Source organism: Chamaea fasciata, unplaced genomic scaffold (assembly GCF_029207755.1).
Source record: "Chamaea fasciata isolate MVZ Bird 193981 ecotype frontalis unplaced genomic scaffold, bChaFas1.0.hap1 SCAF_12, whole genome shotgun sequence".
In the NCBI taxonomy this organism is placed as follows: domain Eukaryota; kingdom Metazoa; phylum Chordata; class Aves; order Passeriformes; family Sylviidae; genus Chamaea; species Chamaea fasciata.
The window spans coordinates 6,646,278-6,658,627 of NW_027094097.1; the positions used below are offsets into that span (position 1 = coordinate 6,646,278).

At 41.8% G+C, this 12,350-nt stretch overlaps 1 long non-coding RNA gene across 1 annotated transcript; it reads left to right on the top strand.

The window, feature by feature from the left end:
• The first annotated feature begins 1,072 nt into the window (after window positions 1-1,072).
• Window positions 1,073-10,611, top strand: LOC136295741 (uncharacterized). Its single transcript, XR_010722786.1, has 3 exons — window positions 1,073-1,141; window positions 10,201-10,302; window positions 10,527-10,611. It is a non-coding gene; the product is annotated as an uncharacterized lncRNA (long non-coding RNA).
• The last annotated feature ends 1,739 nt before the right edge of the window (window positions 10,612-12,350 follow it).

Below are 12,350 nucleotides of genomic sequence, written 5' to 3' on the forward strand. Positions count from 1 at the left end.
GACAAGTCTTAGACATTGTCCTGAAGAGCTTGATGAGAAAATTAGAGCAACATGAGAACAAGAAGGACTTAAAGAAGATCAGCACCATTCCAGTATTTTCTGCTGCACTGAGTCAGACCTTTTGACAGAGGAAATGAGAAACTGAAGGTGTGGGTTTTACATGTTGGCTAGAATGGGTTTTGAGCTTAGCTGCTTGGGAGCAGAGATGTGCAAGTGTTGCAATAGATCACACTGAAAGGTAGGTGGAAGGAAATGTTCCATTGATTAGGGTGCATAGCACACAGGGAGCAACAAAAAGCACATATCTACTGCTCCTCTGCCAGGCTCTTGCCTTTCCAGCAACCTCTCTTGCCCAACAAGCCTCAAGAATGCACACTCCCTTAATCCTCTGCTGGGAGGTTTGGGACTTGGTGGAAGAAAGGACCTTCAGCAGCAGGAGGGAGGGTTGTTTGGAGAATGAAATTCAGTAAACTCCAACCTCCAAGTGAACCTGCTGGGGCTGATTTGCTGCCAGCCCCTGGGAACAAAACTGCAAGCCCTCGGTTCCCGAATCCCATCAGCTCCAGCAGCCTGGAGGGTTCACACTGCTCTATCTGGCACCTCTTCCCATGTCAGAACAAGGCATTGTGTGTGTGATTTCAACATGCTTCTGGTTTTGTTCTGACTGCCAAGAAACACTAGTTGCATTATTATGAAATGATTGAGGAGTATTTGCTCATACAAATTATTTGTTTTAAGAGTTTAGTAATTAAATGTCAACACAGAGTGTTGGTGTCTGAAAAGCTCTTGTGTGAAAGCCCTGTTCTAACTTGAAACTACAATACACTGTTTCTCTTCTCTCAAAACAGATTTGTTTGAAACACCCTGTTCAGTAGAATGCATCTCGCTGCAACACGCATGGTCTTTGGCCTTCAAAGACACCCTTGTGCAAAGGGCGTGTTGCATTAATTTGTTCAGCCAATTTAGGGTGTGTGGCATTAATTTGTTTGGCCAATTTGTTTAGAATCTGGCAGGGCATAGGCACCCAGTGCAATGTCTGTGCATAATGCCTGTGTCATCTATCTCTACAGCAGATCTCCGGAGCAAGAGATTTACTGCGTGATGCCGGCCACACCTTGGGCTGCTGCTCAGGGGAACAAAGGTAGGAACCAAAGCACACGGTGCTTGCCGAGGGCCAGTATGAAAAATGCATTTTATACTTTGAGCAACTGGTTTCCACACACAGTGCCTGAGCTGCAGGAGTGAGTGCTGGTACAATTTCACCTGGGGCACAGAGGGTAATGATCACACCCACAGTAAAGGCCCACTTCACCCCAGTGAAAAGCCACGCACTATTCAGTATGAAATAACTACATTTTGGTGCAGTAGGGTGTAGCTTACTGCAGAATGCTAAGGCTAAAGCCTATCGAGCTGTTGACTTGCATAGAAATAATGTATTTTAATCCTTAATAATTTTGTATGATGCTTCTCTCTCATTCCTGTTTTCTGTCATGCTCAAGATGAATGGTAACGTGCTTTCCAAACTACTTCTTTGTAAGGACCAGCTAGTTATAATTAAAAATTGCAAAAGTGACCAAGGTCAAATTTAAAAGTAAACAGCTGTTGTTCAAAATGTGAACACTAATTGACTTCAACAGCACTAGGCTCTACATTGAATTGTTGATGAAAATCCTTGCTTTTTTTTTTTTTTTTTTTTTTTTTTTTGTCCTAACAGGCAACAAGATCTGGGATTAGAGCTGATGGAAAAGACTGCAACACTTTCTATTTTTGCATTAAAATTTATTTTTCAGAAATGTCTATAACACCAGTTAGTTTTCTTCAGAATTTAAGCTGAATGTTCTGAGATTTGTATTGTGGTTCTGGGAACACATCTATATTCTGCGAAAGACAGGCATTGATGTTGGTGACATCATGGAAGAGCTTTTGCTTAAGTCAGATTTTTTCACCCTACAGTGCCTACACTGTTGAATTTAACAGGTAGATAAATACAAGAACAGGTACCAGGCCTAGATCTGGTAGCATTTAGACTTTCTTATACACATTTATATTGTGAACTGCTGTCAAATGATGGAGGAGGCTGAGAGTTTTGTGCCATTTATAAAGGTGTCCTTATACAGTGGTTTAAAAACACATGTACAAAGTCACCAGGCTCATTCAGTGGCACCTCACTGGGAGTGAGGTGTCACTGAGATGCTGGAGACTGGAACTTGTGCTTTCCACATCACGTAGGAAATGCCAAAAAAATCAGGTGTGCAGAAATGCTCCCATTTCCCAGAATAAGACTGTACATTTCAGAATGTGTTAAGGATACTAATGGATGACCTACAGTGAGCTATACACTGTGCAATCTAAAGCCAAGGGCTTTATGTCAGGCTTAGAGATTTTGAATGGTAACACACTTTTCAAAGATCCTAAAAGTAATTAGCCTTTCACTCCAAGTTGACACGCTTATACTTTTAATATCAGGAATAAGGAAAAAGACTAAGGCTTCTAACCTCAAATCCAGAGCAGCTTAGGCACTTTCACCTCGCTGGTTTTGTTATGACAGCTCTTTGTTTGGCTGATAGTGAGTGGTGTTTTGAATAGAAGTGCTTTTGCTGTTGCTTTGCCACTTTCCGGTAATAAGGGAGGACTTGGAGGTTATGCAGCAAGGTGCTAATTGACATTAACACTCAAGACAGGAAATGCTGACACAATTTAAAATTAACATCCTGTCAATATACTGCTGACCTGTGTTAAACGTGTACTTTGTCAAACTTTCAGAATTAGATTTTAATACAGAAACAGAGTAATGATGGGAGTATTGCTGGTCTTGAGAAAAGTGAATTTAATACAGTGAGAAGCCACCCAACTGTTTCCCATTTTAGCTCACCTTTTCTCAAACAAGAAAAGTTAAATTTTGCCCCAAAAGGTTAAATATATGTATAAAGCCATCTAAGACAGCTAAAAATTATACCATATTTGTTGATTTTCAGTTACTAAAAGAAACTGTTCTTCAGTTCTTAGTTTATTTTAGATGTTCCATTATCAATGATAATGACTCCTGGATATGCTTTTTACAAAATACTGGGACAGATATATGGCATAATGCACCAAACCAAGCTAACTGAGTAAGTTACCTATACATTAAAATGAAGAAGAAAAAAGGCTGACAGAAAAACAGTGCACAGCAACAGATCACAAAAGTGGCTTAATTGCATTGTTTTTCCTCCCTTAACGACAGAGCTCTGAGGGTATTTCCACTTACTAGTGACTCCTGGGGCAATTGGAGAAGAAAAAACGGTGTCATGGCACTAGTTCTCAAACAAATAGTTACCAGTTGATGTGATGGTATTTATCAGCGGTTATTAAAAGGTACACAAAAACTCTTAAAACACAGTGCAGCTCTGGGTTGGTGCTGTACTTTTCCTTTGGTTTATAGATGCCAGTAGCTAATTTTGTGTCAAACTGTCCCGTTGACTGCTCAGATGCAAAGCTCTGGTGGTACTTGCAGAGAGGCACACTCACAAACTGTTATGTAACTTTGAAGAAACAAAGGGTGCTGTTCACTGTTAAGCGACTCAGAGGCTCTTCTTTGGAAAGGAGGAAGGCACGAGACAGAATGATGCCCATAAGAGAAAGAGCATGCTAGGTGTGGTCTGATCTGTGGAGGAGGCTGTTTGCTGAACATTAATCAGAGGTTGTCCCAGGCGTTAGGAACAGCACGAAGAGAGGCACGGAGCCAGGAAAAGGTGATGAGGAAAAAGGAAGCAATTGGAGGAGAAGACTGGGCTGTGTGGAAGGAGGTGGAGCAGGGCAGTTTGGAGTGGGAGGTGTTGGTAGGAGCAGCCCTGCGCAAGCTCAGGGAGTGTGGAAACGTTTCAGGAAGGTGGTGCAAGCTGCATATCACTCCTGGCAAACTTTCTCTAAGAAAACAGTAAGTGGGTGGCCTGTTGCTGTATGCGCTTCCCACTGATGGTTCCTGGGAGCGGGCCAATATTGTGTGTTGCAGTTAAGGTTACAGTGAGACTGGAAAAATATTGGCTGTAGCCCTGCTTCTGCAAATTATTTGCACAGGGCACCTACTTCCATTAATAACCAAGTGCTCTTAAGGCAACCGTCTCAGCCTGAGTGCGTGAAGAGGGGGAAGGTGCTCCCCCAGGGAGACACTGGTTTAGTGGAAAGTGATTCTTTAGAGCAGCTGCCACTTTGGGTGGAAAATCTCTAAAGCAACAGCTACTGGGTGATCTTATCCTGTGTTACAAGGTACTAGCCAGGCATGTAGGAAAGCTGCTCCGATCTGGGGAGGAAGAAAATGAAAATTCTAAATGGAACACACGTTGGAGACTTGGACCTTTTCTCTGAAATTATTTGCCAAAGGAGTCTCAGAGAAAAACAGTCACCATCAAGTGGTCTGTTTTACTCTGTTTTAGTTCTTTCCCACCAAAAAAAAAAAAAAAAATTCTTATTGGCCATTTTTCTGTTGTTCAAAAGCCAGAGCAATTTCTCAGTAAAGAGCTCAACTATCATGGCCTCACTGTGCTCTTGGGGAGAAAAAAAATTGCCTTCCACTACAAAATGTTTACGTTGGCTGCTGAGGTTTCTCCTGATTTCCTCTGTTGGGAATGAATAATTAGGAAGTGAACTGGGAGGTGAAAAAGGCCTCTATGTGTTTAAGTCTAATGTCACAGCTTTCCAAGGACAAAGCTTTTAGTACATAGAAAGGTTTCTCTGTCAAGCAGATGAATTCAGTAGCTAAGCAAGACAGCAAGAAGAGGAGTCAAACAAAGCAGAGAATTCCCAGTAGGCAGCTTTTAGGATGCACTTACGACAGGTACTGCATGAAATGGATGCAGAGCACACATATGTGGGACACACAGGCAACACACATAAGGTGTTAATAGTCTTAGCTGATGCCAAGGAAGAAAAGGAGCAGACAGGGTCAGCTACTGTTTCCTGAGCTAAATGTTCTTTTTCTTATGGTGGTCAGAGCCAGGGGTAGTTTTACAATGTGCAAAACATGCACTTGTAATTAAAGTGAAACTCACACTGACAGAGAAAGGGGATGGCGAGTGTTGACCTCACATGCTGCATCTGTAGAGCATTTGGGGACACATTCTTTCAGCAGAAGTGATGTTGGCTTCTGAAATTCTTTTTTAATAAAAGGTGAAACAGGAATAAAGTTCTGTGTTAATTTGTAGGCATGGCATGAAGCCATTTCTCAGGAGAAGGCAGTACTGATGGTACTTTGGAATAGAGAACTACTCCTTTTTACTTTTTAAATTCTTCATAGTTCATTTAAAAACAGGATTTTCACTATTGCTTGTAAGCAGTGGAAGTTAAAATAGTAAATAGGAGAAAGGATAAGTAAAAGTTTTTTTCTCTCAGTTTGTTTTCTGCTGTTAAGCTGTTCAATACTATGTTCACATAGATATTTAGGCAGGTAAGTCCCCAATGTACTTTAGTAACACATCTACCCAAGTCTGACTTGTAAATTTCTTTGGAAATCTACCCTTTTAGAAGAGACTTGGAATAGCAGCCACTGAAAACTTTGTCCATTTTCAGATGCATCTTGGCTGATAGAGGTGGGCCTACAGAGAGAAAAGTGTGGAATTTCTGCCAGAACCAGTGTGCTAGTTGACCCCAGGAAGGTGGATGGAAAGACAGTCCATACGAATGCAGGGGCTCAGATCCTCAACTGTTGAGTTTTGGCTTGAGCTGCTCTTTTCTGCTTGCCTGGGGGGAGATCTCTCCCCTGGTGTTTTGAATTGAAGAGTGCTGGGGAAGACAAGAAAATCTGCCCCCTGCTCTAGCCCTCCTAGACTTTTTAATCTCCTGCACTAACCAAAGAATCAACAAGTATATCATCTCCCTTCCAGAGAGATAAGAGCCTCTAAGAGGCAGAGCACTCTGCCTTCCAACAAACTCATGCATAAAAGGTTAATTTAGAGGGTGAGATATCTGTGTATGTTGGACAAATGGGGACCTGAAGGGATTCTTTTTATTCCTCCCATTCTCTTAGCCTTGGCCAGTGAGCTCAGGTTGAACGTATGACTTTACATGATGGAGCACCTCTCCATCGCCCAGGCCTTTGTCAATTCACCAAATGTGACAATTATAGCATTTCAGAGATGAGACTTTCTAATCCTATTACTCATTCATCAACCTGCGGATGATAGCAGAAGCCAGATCGAACAGTGCCAAAAGAGCAGTGAGGAGCCTTCTCCAGTGCTGTGAAACTAGGCTTAGCTCAGGCACAATAGGTGTGTAATTTAAGGTTTTGTTGAGCTGAAATCCAATCACATACTTGACTGGTAGATCACAGAAAGACACAGACAAAAAGAATGAGATAATTCTACCTCACACAAACACTTGAATCCGGCTTTGACTTAATAACAAGTGTGTGATCAACCTTACACTGTTTCTTTCTTTTTAATTTTTTTAATTTTTATTTGAACCTAGAAATGGGATGGCACTGAAATACTTTGCCGACTTGGGTGTCAGCCAATAATATGAAGAAAAAAATATACCCGAAGGAAATGGAGGTACTTGTTTAGATAAATCTAAAAAGTACAGATGTTCATTATATGAAAGATAATCAGAAAATTTAGCTTCTAGGCTTAGCTCAGTGCTATCTTCTTAGCATCTGGTACCTGTTGCTTTTCAAAGATGGGGAGGATCTAGCAGAAATATGAGAAGAACAAAGCTAAAATAAAACCAACCTTGACTATAGGAAGAAAAACTATACTGCCCTCTCTCTCTGGCTTCTAAAATGCTCCTTTTACATTGTCCTGTTTCAGACATGGGAGCTCCTGTGTGTGGGCAGGTGCTGCGTGCTGCAGCCCTGTTCCACTGCCTGTCATATAACCACGTGCAGGGGACTGGGAGTGTGGAGGAGAGGAACCACTGTCTTCCATGGAAGCAGAAAAGTGAGTTTGTTCTCTTCTGTGTTTAAAGGTGTAGCTTTTCATCACACAGTGTGTTATCTATATTGGGTTTTGTAAAGGATAGTCTTCAACACAGGCTACTGTAGAGGTAGCCTTTAATATTAACAAAATTAAATGTAAGGCCTGTAAGTTAAAAGCTTTGGGAAGAAAGCTCCTTGGGATAGGAACTTTCACATTTATGTCCATCATCAGTGCTTCTACATAGTGTAGGAGTCCAGCTTCTCTGGCCAAGTCTTCCGTCAAGACCAAACTTAAAAAAAACACATTTCCACAGTTTTTTGGGCATCTCAAGCTCTTTGAACTGACAAATTCAGTGGGATTAACTGTACATGGAATTTGATGCTAGCTTGTAGGTGTCATGACACTCTGACACGTATAAACCCCAAACTAGAGGAGACATTAAAAACCTGAGAACAAGCCCACTGCTAGGAAAAAAGGCAGAGTTTTAACGACTCAGGCCTGGCAGAGGAACAAGCACTTTAGTGTAGTGGTGGAGAAAGTATGAGGTTTTAAAGTCTGCAAATCAAGAAATGCTTTCAAGCCACATTACTTGAGTGGATATGTAAAACTCCAAATGCCTTAGACCAAATTACACATCCTGGGAATCTCTGAGGTGCAACCAGCTCATGAACATGGGCAGAGCAAAACTCGTGTGGAAGGCAGCTGGCAGAGCTCCTCTGCAGCCACAGGTTAACACCTGCACTGTGCTGTGCCAAAGCAAAACTGCCAATCCCTGCTGTCAGTAATGCAGTGAGAAGGGAAAAAACCCAAGAAGGCCAGAGAGACAAAAAGGAAGGGGAATCTTGGGCACTGAAGGGCTAAATTAAAGTTTGAAGCTTAGCATTAGTCACAAAATACCAAAATTCAGGCAAAGTTTTGCTCATGAAAAAGTAAATAAATTGCCAGTTTGCAGGATATCAGACTCGGATGCATACAGAAACAACATCAATTGAAAGATTTTTTGTCTTTTTTAATAAGTGAATTAGTGGAGAAAAATCCTACAGCGATGAAGCTCATATTTAAACCTGACAGAGGGAGATATTTTCAATGGCTCATAGGAATACAAGGAGATTGAGATATGTTCCAAACACAGGGAAAAAAAGATATCCACAACACAGTATAATCTGAGAAAGTCAAATGGGGTTTAATGTGCTTCCCAAACTGCAGAGATCTCATAAACATAGTGATTTCCTTTAGCAGTATAAACTCTGACATTTGACCAGACAATTGCCTTGGGGACATTAGCTAAAATAGCCTCAGCTTTAAAATTGAAATATGAACTTCTAAAGGCTCTGGTAGTTGCTTTCCAGTGACACTGAGACAGCTAACATGACTAGTGGCTGCTGCTGGATATATCAGCATCCCTAATTTAGAAATAGGCTGGAGATTTTGGCTGTTGAGCTGCAGACACCTTCTGATCTGGAAATGTTCTTTCCCTTTGGTTTGCACATGTGGGTAGCTCAGCTGCCTTTCACCAACAAGAAGACAGGCATTGTTTTCACCATCCTTTTCGCCTGTCAGGAAGCCCAACACGGTTGTCCGTGGTGTGGAGCAGAGTTGGTGTGCTGGGGTGGTGCTGCAGCTCCTGGGGTGTGCTCACAAGGGTGATCCCACAGAGCACAGACCCTTCCACGGCTTGGGGAGAGCCCGTGCAGGCTCGTGCAGAGGCTGCTGTTGCCTGTTTTGGGGAGGAGGCATCAAGCATTTATGCTCTTAGCCGGCAGGTTTATAATTCCCTTTCCTGGTAGGACACAGTTTGGGTTCCTTTGTGCTGCAGCCTCACTCCTGAGAGGCAGCTCGTGGGGAGCATACCCTGAGGGGAGCAGCAGCTGCCAGGACAAACGCAATTGTTGGTGGTCTCGGGGGGCTGCGAGTGCTCTCTGTGGGAGCTGTTTGATGTTGCTGACCCCACACTGAATCTGGAGGGGAAGGAGGAAACTGCATTCAGCAGTTCTCTGTATAAGTACCTCTGCTAATGACCGGTGCCTGGTAAGGTGTAAATGTATGCATACAGTCAGCACTTTGGCAAGTGCCCTCTCTTTATAGACATGCTTGCACACCGTACTGTATTTTTATTCAGCATACTCACTTATGATGTTATATTGCTGCAAAGTGTTACCCAGATTAACAGAGAGAAAAGAAATGCTTTTTATTGCTGCTGGCTTTTCAATCCTGGAGCAACTAGAACGCTTTAGACTGTGCAGGTGAGCATTTGCTCACCTGTGTAGGCGCCTGACCCATCTCTCCTGTAGCAGCCAAATCAGCTGGGGGGATAAGTTATGTGGTTTTCCTGCTTTTATCCAATATAATAAAGACAATACGGTAAATCAGCTTATGGGTCATGTTGTCTTCCCAGCCACTGAGTACTTTGTATTGCGTGCTCTCAGTAGAAAAAGGAAGTAAGGACCTCTTTGGTGATATGATCCCTCCAACTCCATGGGTTCATTCTCTGTACACCAGCTCTGATTGCACCTGGATGTCTGTGGACTTCATCAGGATAGCACGTGGAGAGGAGAGTCAGGGACAAATTTGGTCTTTTCCTAACTTCTCAAACCAAACAACCAGGACAAAAATTACTTCTTCCCCCTTGCTCTCTTCCACCCAGCCTTTGCCTTGCCCCCTCTGGCCCTTTGCAAACGTGAGTGGGCTGTGGGAGACCCAGCTGCCTCACTAAAATCCTGCTCTCTGCACTAGCCTTTAAAAGGTCAACCTCCATGGGCCAGGGGTGGGTGTGTTTGCAGCACTCTTTTCTTTTTGCCTTCATACTCTTTCCCTTGGTTCCTTGTCAGACTCTAAGAAAAGCTCTTGAGGGCCACAGAACTGGGCAGCCTTGGCCCCAAAGAAATTCTAGTAGCATGTTCCTGTCTGTGCAGATCCCAGATCATTGCTGTCTGCTGCTGTGAAGTGTCAGACTCCATTGGTTGGTGACTAACAGCAGCAACACTTAACCGAGTTGAGTGAGGATGATGTTTAAGCATTTCTCATCCTAAGGAGCTACTATGCCAGCAGCAGAAGGCTCCTACAGTCTGGCTGTGCTCTGAATAACCTCTCTCACTATGGTTCACATTAAAAATTTTGATTATCTGTCAGACTGCTGCTCCCCTTCTCTTCAGCTATCAGAGTTGCAACACTCTGTAGAAGTCATTTACTTGCCAGTGGTACCGTTAGCCCTTTGTGAACAATTAAGCTGAGGTCGGAGGTTGTAATATATCAAATTTGAGGACCATATTAAATTTTATTTTTACTGAAAGGAACTTCTTGTCTCTTTTATCAGGAGGAAAATTAAGATGTGAACTGAAATTCCATCAGGCTGTCTACTGTGAAGCCCTGTGGCTTTCGAAAAGGGGCAGTAGTGGTCAGAAATGACACTCAGAAGGTAAATTTATTTCTTTTTTATTAAAAAGGATAAGTTATGACCTGTACAGTATATCTTAAAGAAGGAGGGATGTTAACACGATAAACTTCATTTTTCCATTTCTTTTAAAAAGTCTGATCTTGACCAAGCCAGAGAAGTTCTGAATGGGAGGGAAGGGGATACTGAGCTACTACTGGAGCCACAGAGTATGGCCTTACTCAGCCTCTATGCCTGCCCCACTACAGGAACTTCTGGTTTTGGTTTTTGGAAGAAATGTAGATGGTTCTCTTCTGGTCTGAAAACAGCATGGAAGTGTGAGCTAAATATTCTACCTATCCAATGATAAATGAACAAGCACTCAAGATATGTTTTTGGAAAAGATTTTCTGTATGATTCTGGAGCTGGAAGTTTCTTGAGGTAAAGTTTTTAAAACCTTTGAAAGCACCCTTCAGTCTGGGCCTTTTCTCCCACCAAACCCACCAGAAGTTTTGCCCCTTAGAGATTACTTCCCAAAGTTTTGTTCAACTTACTGTCTGTGAATTTTTGCCATTTTAAATAATTATCTTTTAATAAATGGAAACAATGTTATTATAAAACCAAACTACAGTGAAACCCTGTGTTGTTCACTTGTTTCCAGAGAACAGACATTTTGGGATACGTGGTCAGCACCTGGCCAGGGTGTTGCTGTCTTTCACCTCTTTGAGGCTGTATTCTATAATTTAGATTGTTTAGATTGTCTTCTGGACCTACACGTGCAAATATGTGCTTGTTCTCTTCCTGTAGGATATCCCTTCCTGCCCAGCACGTAAATCAAAGTACACGTGTGAGGCTGAGGAACCTGCATGCTGATCTTGTCACTGCTTACACAACCTGCTCTCTTTGCACAGACATGGTTGATTTTGTGAACAGTGGCTGATGATATCAAATTAGGCTGCAAAGATCCAAGAACCTTTTCATTTTTCTGCAGGATTAAAGGATTGCCCTGCTATATTTGGCGTGGGTTTCTCCTCCCCTCTGCTGCACAGTGTTATGTTCCACTCATCCATATCTCCTGTGTTTCCACCCTGAAGAAGGCGGAATTTCAACAGCAAGAAAATGGATTCTATTGTGCTCTGTATAATTTGAAAAACACCCTGTGGGATGAATTGTGCAATTTTAATATTCATTATCTCAAATACAGACAATAGAATAGACCATAGTAGGAAAGACTGATTAGCAGATTACTGAAGATAGTTTTTTCAAATTGGCACATTATTTGATAAGTGCGTAAAACAGTTTCTCAGGACTTGAGTTTTTGGTATTAAAAAATGAAATGTAATTGGTGTGTGGGAACCATTCTTCAGTAAACACATACATGGGAGCTCACAGGCCAAGCACGGGTAGAACTGACTTCCTTTCGAAGTCTGAGGCCTTGCTGGTTTAGCAGCTGAGACCAAGGGATTTCTGTTCCTCCCTTCAACTCTAAATGAAATACTGGAGAAGGGGAGCATTAAATCAGTCCATAAGCTAAATGGTAATGTTTTAATTACAATGCTATTGTTATTCTTCTTATTTGTCTATTTGTAATTGTGTAGTTTGCATATTCATTCCTTTCCTTCTTGAAAAGGTTTTGTTGTTGTGGTTTGGTTTTTTTTTGTTTGGCAAAAGTTTGACTCCAAAAAGAGGGGTAGCTTGTCATTAAAAGGCTATAAGGGAAAGAAAGAAATATAAAAGTGTTGTTTTTCCTACATTCAAAGATTTCTGTGGGATAAGGATACAAGGTGGATATAGTTTTGTGGAAATAGAGACACTAAAATTATTGTAGACAAGAGCAATGAAATTATGTTTGGCAGCATGATTAGGGAGTGTGATAAAATTTAGCCAAGCAAAAAACTCTTGTAACCGTCACCCAAATGCATTCAAAGTAACCTGATAATTTTATAAAGGCTGTAGTACTTGACAGTTCCTTTCTTCAAGTGAAGTCTTCTGGGGTATTCATTCTGTTAAAAACTTCAGTGAAATGTAGCACTACATGCTGGCTTAGTTTCTTTCCCATAGAAGAAAATATCCAATAATATTTTTTGTTTCTT